General features: G+C 39.0%; 1 long non-coding RNA gene across 1 annotated transcript; it reads right to left on the reverse strand.

Moving 5' to 3' along the window:
• Window positions 1-3,998: 3,998 nt before the first annotated feature.
• On the reverse strand, window positions 3,999-10,019 carry LOC118641097. The gene is made up of 3 exons (XR_004961554.1): window positions 9,912-10,019; window positions 5,770-5,825; window positions 3,999-4,256 (listed from the first exon to the last, which is right to left on the reverse strand). It is a non-coding gene; the product is annotated as an uncharacterized LOC118641097 (long non-coding RNA).
• Between the last annotated feature and the right edge of the window lie 590 nt (window positions 10,020-10,609).

Consider the following 10,609-nt stretch of genomic DNA (forward strand, 5'->3'; position numbering starts at 1 on the left):
ACTGAAGGCTAACACCTATATTGCCAAAGCAAAACTGTAAACCAGAAATTACAGGAAAGGTGTCATTTGCTTCTGCGTTACGGAACATTCCATTGCTGCGAATGACTGAGTCACTGCCCACCGCTCCTGGGACAGTGCTCCCTACTCTGCAGCCGCCCTGCCAATCCCCGGCCTCTAATGCACCGACCATGGAAAATAGGAAATCGAAGAAACATGTCTTAGTCAGCACTTTCCCTTTCTTCTGTTTGAAGTGTTCGTTTCGTTTTTGCAGTTTTTCCTGTTTGATTGGAAGTAGGCAGTGTTGCTTGTTTCATTGCCAGAGACATACTGGGGGAATGTCTCACCAGTGAGAAAGGGTGACATTCCAAACTAGAAATCAAACAACAGCAACAGAAGAACTGTACCCAGCATAGCCAAGTTCTTTAGTCTTTCTTTTTATCTTTTAAAAATTGTATCTTTTTGTAACATAGATAAATAAATAAATAAATAAAAATTGTATCTTTTTGATAAGATCTAAATTAAGCTTCTTTGCAAATAAAATTATATTTATTTTAGGAAAATCATATCTCAAATCTCTCAGATAGGTATTTGTAAAGGTATTCTCTTTATTTATCTAGTCTTATATACTTACATTATATATCTGTTACTTATGTTTATTATATATTTTTTTATCCTCACCCAAGGATATTTTTTGATATTTTGTTCAGATAGAGTGGGAGGGTGAGAGAGAGAGAGAGAGAAACATCGATGTGAAAGGGACACATTGTGAGTGGTTGCCACCCACATGACCCAACCAGGGCCGGGGACAAACTGCAACCGAGGTGCGTGCCCTTAGTGGGAACCGAACCCGGGTCTCTCCGGACCGCAGGCTGACGCTCTAACCGCTGAGTCAAACTGGCCAGGGCTATATTTTAATTTAATTATTATATTCACAAAATGCTTTACATTAAAAAGGGGCAAATTGTCTAAACAGTAAAAGGCAGAGATAAAATTTAAAAAATATTAACTGCTGCACAATCTATGGAGCTAATGCTAGGAAACTTCTTAGCAGAATGTAGATCTTAGAAAAGTTCTGCAGTTTTAATCAGCATAAGAAATAACTTTTAATTTAATTACCAAGTTTAGTAATTTAACCAGGATCTACCAATGGTTTGGTGTATTCTAAAACTCTAGAAAACTGTTATTCTAATCTTTTCCTTAGCTATCTTTTTCCTGTTACAGTTTGCACAAGAGTGTGACTGGGGTTGAGATCAAATGAAATAATTGTGACAAAATACTTGTAGATACTTGCAACTTGCTAACCTGCTTTGTGGCAATATTTTGATTATTTTATTACCTCTGACAATGAACTGAGACACCCTGAGTAAGTAATTTCTCCTGTGTCTCTGTTTCCATAGTGATAAAATGACGAAATTGAGCTGGTTTAACAATTATGTATCTGGTAAGCTAAGATCTCCCCTTGGTTTGATGATCACGTTAAGATATTGATGCTGTATTCACATGTAAGTGTATATTTAGGTGTCTGCATATGTTACTATCATAATGGTGGAACAATTTTTAAATATATTTTCAGAGTTGTAGATATCTGAATTTATGTTTTTTTCAAAAAAATTTTTTTTACCCAAATATCTCTAGCACAGTCTGAAAGTAAATAATACTGCTGAAGTTACCATTTCCCCCATATATGATTAGAGGAAAAATAAAGGGAGAGGTCAATCTTCCCAATGACTTCAGATTGAATGAGAACTAAAAGTCTGAATAAATGTCAGTCCTTTCTGCATGGAGCGTCCTAATGCAAACATCTGGCACTAGTATCAGTCTGCTGTTTGTTTGATCTACTTGTTCCTCGAATGGTCAAATAAGTAACAAATCAAGGATATGGAGCATGATTAATTTTAAATGGGAAGGGAGATGCAAGAAGATTTCACAAAGGATTTATCATCCAAGTGTAGTCTTGAAGAATGAATAGACATTCCAGTCTGTGGCAATTCCAAGAACCTGGAGTAGAATGCAAACTCCTTTGCCTCGTGTCCTTCCCAGACCCCTTAGAAAGCTCCCTGTTTTGAAAGGAGGAGGGGGAAGAGTTCTGGTAATGATTTTCCCCTCTCACTTCTTCTATGGCTTAGCATTGTCATTTCCAGAAAGTAAACCTCAAGATAAGACCATATCTTAATGTTATCCAACTACTTTATTATACTAGAGTGAGATTATCTTTTAAAGAAATTATTCTCTGCTCCAGATTTTCTGTGTCAAGTTATCTATGGAGATGATTGTTACAATTAGTCAGGGATGTGGAAAGACAAACAAATAAACAGCAACAACAATAACCTACTTGCTAAGATGTCCCCTGAACCACAGAAGAGAAGGGATTTTCTGAAAAGTGATTACTTCTTTTATTGTATTTTTATTTATTGTTGACAATTACAGATGTCCCCCATTCCTCCACCCAGCCCCACCCTACCCCAGGCCCCACCCTACCCCAGGCCACACCCTACCCCAGGTCTTCCCCACGCTAATGTCTGTGTCCATGGGTTTTGCATATCTGTTCTCTGGTTAAGTGGTTACTTCTTGTAAACTGAAAACTTGCTGCTTTAAAAAATTCACATGGATCTCATATCTCAGCTCGACTATTAATGAGAATGAGATAAATTTTATAAAATTTCCTTTTCCTTCCCCTGAGATGACAATGCAGCATGTACTCTGAAGCTGTCTCTTCTATTAGGAAGGCACTAATTTGAATGAAGTTAAACTACTTAAATGTCCACAGAGATTTGATGAAACGAACTGAGCTGAAAACAGATTTAAAATATTGAGTGATTTATTTTTAAAGTAACATATTCATGCAAATCTCAGAACAATAACAATAGAAATGAAATAAATGGCAGAATAGAGGCTAGTGCCCTGGTCTCCTGGTATAAATGCTCTTCAAAAATTTCATGGATATTTTTTCTTGGTAAACAAGAAGACTTGGCATTAGCATCCCTCAACACTACCCAAATCTCTTTCCTGTGTCCTGACCTAGAGGGGATGTCTTGTGTCTCAATCCCGCTCTTAACTGTGGGTTAAGGGTAGTGTTCATGGTGAGAGTAGGGTATGGTGTCATCGTGACATTATCATTCATCTTCTTTGCTTGAAAATTGATGTATGCATAATTTTTAGTTGATGGAGGCTTGGCAATGGAGATAGATCTCAAAATAATTGCTCTGATAAAATCTCATGCTCACAGCGGTGGCATTTACTTTGCTGCTACACTGCCCTCTTCCAAATTTTCTCTCATTGAGACTATTTAATTATTTACTAGTTATTTTCTATAGCTGGTACATTTGGAAACACATCCTTATTTAGCTCTGAGTAATTCAGAAAAGGAGGTCCTTTAGATGGATAATGGGAGGCATTTAGAAAAGTGAAAAGGACTTTGTTTAGATCCAAGCAGAATCATCCCTCACCTGTAGGCTATACCAGTGCCACCTACCTGAGTGAGTTGGTTCGCGTCCTCTTTCCCCCTTCCTTCTCTCTCTTTCCTCTTCCCCTCTCTTTTTCCTTCCTCCCTCCCTTCATTTCTTTATCCTTCCTTCCTTTAACCATCCCTTCCTTATTCCCTCCTCTTTTACTTTCTTCTTTCTTTCTCCATGAACTATTTTCTCTTTCCTCCTTTTGAAAACTTATTTTCATTTATTTTGTGACCCTCCAGTCTGTCATATACCCAACTGCATGTTTATGTCTGAGTTTGTTTGCATGTCGATGAGAGTCTGTTGTTCTTTTCAGATCTCACTGTAAGCTATTGTGTTTCAGGGATGGTTTATATGTCCTGCTGTATTGAATGATATAGTCATTTCTCATATATTTATTCATTTAACCCAGTATCCATCCAAATATTAATGATAATAAAAATATGAGTATGCATTTATTTAAAATACTTATTTAATTCATGAACTCTCATTAAGCAGGTACTTTATCCTAGGAATATAATAATTGAGAAGTCATTTTCTAAGTCTACAAGGAACTCAAACTGTATTAGAAGAGAGCATCAGATAAGCAGGCAATCGTAATACAGCATGATTCATATTATAAGTGTCAAGGGCTCATAGAAGGATTGGAGGGATGCATAAACACCCACGTAGGAAGGAGAGGCCCACATGGAGGCAGTCAGGAGCCACAGTTTCTAACTCACATTCCACAATCCAGCCTGATTTCTTTTTGAAGGCAACATCAAAGCTAAGATGTGGGAAATGTGTTGGTGTCTTAGTCCACATTCTCTGGGGAAAAAAAAAAAAAAAAAGAGCTTGAGGAAAACCTAAAACTTGACCCCAAGGAAACATAAATGAGAGAAAAAGTTGGGTAGAAAAATGCAAAAAGTGCATCATTTCACAAGAAAGCCCAGTAGTTTTCTTAATCTGGCTGGACGTGGGTGGAAGCCACATGGAACTTCTATGTCTCTCCTTCCCATATTTGATCTCTTCATTATCAAACTTAGTTGCATGAGTCCTTAACTCTAACACACTAAAGGGTTATCTTACATGCCCCCCATGGACAGCCATGGGAAAAATCAAAGTCTCCATGGGTCTGGTTGTGATTGGCCTGGGGACTGGACTGAGCAGAGCTGGGCATCGAGAGCCTTACCAAATCCATCCTCATTCCTCCTTCAGAGAAGGCTGAGGAAAGTGCAAGTGTCAAAAAACAAGGCAACAGCGATGGCAGCCAACTCTTTTGACCGTGAGACCATTGGAAGGCTCTGAAATATTGCTGAGCATCTCTGGCACAAAAGTAGCTCAGTTGGCCAAAGCCAGCTGGCAGGCAGGGCTGAATGGTCCTTAGGAAGGAGACACAATAATTCCAGTGCAGAAAATCCAACCCAGGGGCCAGGGACGTTAAATTCCATCTTCACTGTTCCTGTAGTTCTACAAAGGTCTACTATACAAAATATGCTATTAGAGATGATAGGAGAGTAGTCAGCGTAGGGCCCAAAGGGGTTTATATACCAGTATAACTTCTTCTTGTAGTAATTGTGAAACCATTGCAGATACCTGCCTTTAAAATACTTACAAAATAATATGTACAATGCTGAAAAGCTAGTTCTAATTCATTTCTGCTATCATGTGGTCATGCGTGCTAGATGCCTATTAAAAGCTGGTGTCTGAATCACCAGCACCAGCACCACCACGATAATGATAAATAGTACCAATATTAATTTTACCACCCTGTGTTTTGTAGATGTATCCTCATATGTATAATGATATTAACAATATCTTTCACAGAGTGATGACGTCAAGTGTGTGCCCATCATCTCACAGACAGTAACTGTCAGAGGTAGGATCTCACTCTAAGGCTGCCAGGTCTTGAGCCCTTAATTGTGTAGACACACACTCTCTCTGGCAGACAGTACAATGTAATTGTCCTGTGCCATTGCTTGAGCACATAATTTCATGTTTCCCCTGAAGTATCATCTCACTTTCATACTTTTTGAATTTTTTAACACGGATGAATCCTGGAGCCAGTTAGCTGGTAGGAAACCCATAAGAATGTTTAAAACTATGGTCTGAATTGATTAAATCCATTGGGCTGCAGTTTGTTCAGTTAAAAAAATACATAAATACAGATAGACTTGTTCCTTGATTTTCTTTTGGAAATCAATAATTTTGTTCTAGGCAGTTAAGTTATTCAAATAAATCTCAGATTATCTGATGCCTGAGAACAGTTCTCTGCCCTCCAAGGTACATTCTGAATATATTGACTCTTAGGCTTCAGGGTGAAAAAAAAAAAGTGATTTACCTCCTGTTTCTTCAACAGTTATCACCTTTTTTCATCTCTGCATTTCTATGTGTTTCCTGAAGCAAGCAAGCAAACAAAAAATATTACTTGTGTATAGTAATTACAGATTATGACTGATAAAAATAAATGTAGCCTTTAGGTTGAGCCTCTTCTCTGCTTTTAGGTGAAATTAGGTAGGAAGTTTAAATTGAAGTGCAAAAGCTTTACACATTAATTTAGAAGAAAACATTTACTATATCTGAGACTTTCAATTAGACTTTTCACTAGCAGCTTCAAACAGTAAGAAAGGCATTCCCATTTCCAATTCAATCGCTAAACGTTTTCTTATGTTTACAACAAGTATTATACAAATTTAGCGTCAACTCTATCAGAATTTTCAGTTTAAGTGTAATGGAGCCTAGCCTCTCTCTACTTTCCGTGCAATCTACTTAACAGGAGCCTCCACACTCGCTGTCTCCTCCTCCTTACCCAGTGAGCCTCAACTTCCTATAGTCTGGCTTCCTACGATTCATTCTTGCCCTGAACTGCCCTCACTAATGGCACTGAATGTCTCTTCCTGGTATAGTTCAGTGCAGTGATTTACAACCCTTTTGATCTTGTGGTATGCATAAGCTAATTAAAATTCTGTGGCACACCAGAAAAATGTATATTTTGCTGATCTGACAAAAAAAAAAGAGGTATAATTTGAATTCATTCACACCAGACAGCTATTGTTATGTTGGCTGTTATTTATTTATTTTTTGACAACCTAAGGGAAAAGAGGTCAGTGCCCCTGACTAAATAGTCAGGTATTGCACGTCTTCAGCCTACTGTGGAACACCAGTGCGTGGCAGTTGCAGTAAATGATTTTCAGCCTTCCTCTTAGCTGATCTCACTGTGGTCTTTAACTTTGATTTCCTTCAGTTGTTTAAAACTTCTTGATTTATGCTTCTTGAACACAGCCTTCTATTCTTTTGTGGTTCTCTTCTTACCTTCTGACAGTGCATTTTGAGATTTATCCATAGATTTTTCCTCCACCTACTTGCCTCGTGGGAAATCCTTATCATTTCCCCCACGTCCAGCTCCTCATCTTTTCCCACGTACTCTTTCCGGGAGGCAATTCCGTCCACTCAGACTGCACATTGATAGTGAAGTGCTGCAGCATTCACACACCTGTTTCCGAAGAAGACCTCCCCTGCAGTCCAACCCCACGTTATCTGTGTCTGATCACTTCAAGTCTTTTTTAGCACCTGCAAAGCTCACTGTCACTGGGTGAATTTATCGCAACAACAGGAATGATAATATAGATTCTTCCCTTTTCCTTCATGTCATGTGCACCAAATACTGTCAAATGTGTCCTTCAAAAATTTTTCATATCCAACAATTTATCTTTAGACTTGAGTGTTTTCAAAAGTTTTAATAATTATTTTTCTGCATGAATTCTTGAATCTAACTCATGTCCCATCTTTGGTTTGTCACCTTTAAATTCACCTCCCCATAAGTATAAAAATTAAAAGGAAATTTAAAAACATGTCATACTGTCACACAGATTTAAACTACTCAGTGGTAATCGCATGCTGACCCAAGAGGCTCCTAGTTTCATTGTATTTTACACGAGGTCCTTCATAACCTGATGCCTGAACAAGGCTTTCATCACACTGCCACTCATACTCTAGGCGAAAGAAATGTGAATTATCTGCAGGTCTTTGAGTGTACTTTTGCCCCTCACTCATCTGTGTCTGTTTTCATACTTGCCTACCCAGTGGATGGAAAGAAGTATTTATCCATTGCCTCTCAGCCTCCATTGGTCAGGTATGGCCCCATGGGGTTACTCACTGCCCAGCTGGATTGCTCATGTGTTTGAGTGCCATGCAGATTTGCACCAACATAACACCTGAACATGTCACAGAGGGTGCTGGGGTGGCTGATAAATGAGAAACAGGAATAAAAATGCCATAGCATAGGCAAGATGCTATCTGATTCCACCTGTGCCAGGCTGGTCACCCAGCAGAGGCTGGAATACCAGGTAGAGCTGGGGGCATTTAGAAGTGCTATACAAGAGGTTGTCAATACACCCATATTCACCTTTCAGGAATCAACTCACTTTCTGTATCTTTATAATATCTTTATTGTAGCTTTCCCTCACTGTGCTACCACAGCATGTCCCTGGCATACTTCTGTGACCAATGTCACACTGTATCATAGCCATACACTTCATTTTCTATCTCCCATACTGAGAGCTGCTTGAGTAAAATGAAGGCTCTTCACCTCTGTTGATATCTCTTGTGCATGTTGCTATTTGGTGATTGGCGTAGATCTATTTGATTTAACTGCTGCCCAGGTATTCTATCATGTGGGTATGTTATGTTGCATTTATTCATTCCCAGTTATTATGCATCTCAGCTTTTCCATGTTTCGAACAATGCTGCAATGAATATACTATGATGACTTTCTAAGTCTTAGTTTTCTTTTTAGGTATATAAACACATAGAAATTAAGAATGTTAGCCCTGGCCGGTTTGGCTCAGCAGTTGGAGCGTTGGCCTGTGGACCAGAGAGTCCCGGGTTTGGTTTCTGCTAGGGGCACATACCAACAAAAAAACAAAAACAAAACAAAACAAAAGTTTGTTTAATTACAGGGAGCATGTATTTCTTTTTAGAAACATTGCGAAACAACTGCATTTTCTAGATGTTAATACATATAAATACTCATAACCAGGGACGTCTTCTCAATGCTTATGGTTAGACATTTTCCTGCTCTTATACTGGGTCTTCTTATACATATATTCACTTGCCACCTTCCTTCTTAGTATATATAACATTTAAATTACTGATCACATTGCTCTGTTTATCATTTTAATCTGTTTAAATATTTCTTCGTCCTTTTGCCTGTTTTGAAAAGGACTGTAGCCTTAACTATCATAATAAAACATCCCCCTTTATTCAAAGACTAGCTTATGTCTGTGCATTAATTTTCTTTCTCCTCTTCCGGGATAATTAATAGAAACTTGATTTCAACCTGTTTGAAGTTTATCCTTCTGACTCAGACGTCACAACCACCCCAGATGGATAAACTGTCCAATCTACCAGAGTACATCTCTGCTCCAGGCGCTAGAGCCCCCTCTCCTAACAGTGCACTTGCAGGCTGCCCTCCCTGGGATGCTGCTTCCCACGGGCATGGAGCTGGCAGCCGGTGCCAGGGCTGCCTGCCTGCTGGCCGGGCCCGCGGCCCCCGCCCGGAGAGGCCCAGGCTGCTGAGCGTGGCTCGTCCCGCCCTCGCCTCTCTGTCTCTGTGAAGCGCTCTGTTTTGACAGTAGTCATTTCAGAACATGAGCATTTGAGTCATGGGGCAGAAATCTGTATCTCTATCGAGCTATTTAAAAAAAAATAAAGTCGGGATGCGGTAGAACCCTGCTTATTTAGCAAACTTCTCAAATTCAGTGAAGTGCTAAAGAGATTTTCCGCTGGTAGGAATATGCGCCATTCTCCTCTTACGCTCTGCCCCAGCTTCAGTCTCTTCCATCGCCACTTGTGTCGTACACATTTTCTGGATAATATCTTGTTTCTAATCAATCTCTTTACTTGAGCCTCAGAGAGAGGCGATAATTTGTTCCTGGAACACACACTGGCCTAGCTTGGCTAATAAGCAAGTCACATCTCTCTAGAGTTTTTTGGTAAAGATCGAAACTTTGTTTAACTTATCTCCCAAAGTTAAATTCCACTTGCTAATTTCATAGAACTCCAAATAATGTAATCTCTATTCCAAATAATTTAATCTATCCAAATTCATCTGTATTTGACGATGTCTGTTATCATTTTCTTTTATGTTTGTTTTCACTGGGTTATTCTTTTGCTCACAGTCTTTCAATGGTTCACTATTTGCTCTTAGGATAAACTACTTTGTAGAGTTTATAAAATCCTTTATGTTCTGGCTCATTCATACATTTTCAGCCTCATCTTTTGCCAGTCTTTCTTTTTGCTCTCTTTTTCCAGTCTGGAACACCACCTTTTACCCACCACTGCCCTCACCCCCAACATATGCAATCTGCCACCTTTATTCGGCTAACTTTCTTATCTGCAGGTCTCCACTAAACAGTTATTTACTCAAGGAAGTCTGTGCTTTCCTCCAGGTTGAGACCCTTCCACATCCTCTGGGACACTTACTTCCTCCACAGGAGCTCTTATTCCACTGGGTTTTCAGTGCAGAGTTGCTTCTTTGTTACCCCACGAAGCTGTAGGCTCTGTCTCATTCACGTGTGTTCCTGACGGTTTGCACAAAGCCAGGCACACGAAGGGAGCACAGCTGGGGATTGAAACGCAATTTATTCCCGGTGCTGGGAAAGCCTGTTCTCCTCTCTCGCGATATTCTCTCATTCCAGCCCTATCTCTTCCATGCAGCCTCCGTGTGGTTTAACCCACCCTGTTCTCTCATTAGCACACTTTTCTTCCTTCGTTGTTTCATTGCCTGAGTATTTCCCCCAAGTATAATCTTTGAAAAGGAAGACGATTTTGAGTAAATTATTTATAGTATTCTGCTGAGGTTTACCTTGAACCACACACTATGTTTAGATAGTTATGAATAAGGAAAAAGTCTTAACTTAGACATTCAGAACCTAATAGATAGGACAAAATGTAAACAGATAAATAGATGGCAATAGTTTATTTTTATAATAGCTGCATGAACAACATTCTGTGTACCCAGAAAATATAACTGCTAAAAAATGCTTTAAAATATAAAAGGCATAGGAAATGTCTTTGAAACAATAAAGTGAAATTATGAGAAACATCATTATCTACATTGAGCAAATAAAGTAAAATTTCAAAGAATAATTATACTCAGAATTCCTCGATTTGTTTCCATA

Source organism: Molossus molossus, unplaced genomic scaffold (genome assembly GCF_014108415.1).
Source record: "Molossus molossus isolate mMolMol1 unplaced genomic scaffold, mMolMol1.p scaffold_m16_p_25, whole genome shotgun sequence".
Classification (NCBI taxonomy): domain Eukaryota; kingdom Metazoa; phylum Chordata; class Mammalia; order Chiroptera; family Molossidae; genus Molossus; species Molossus molossus.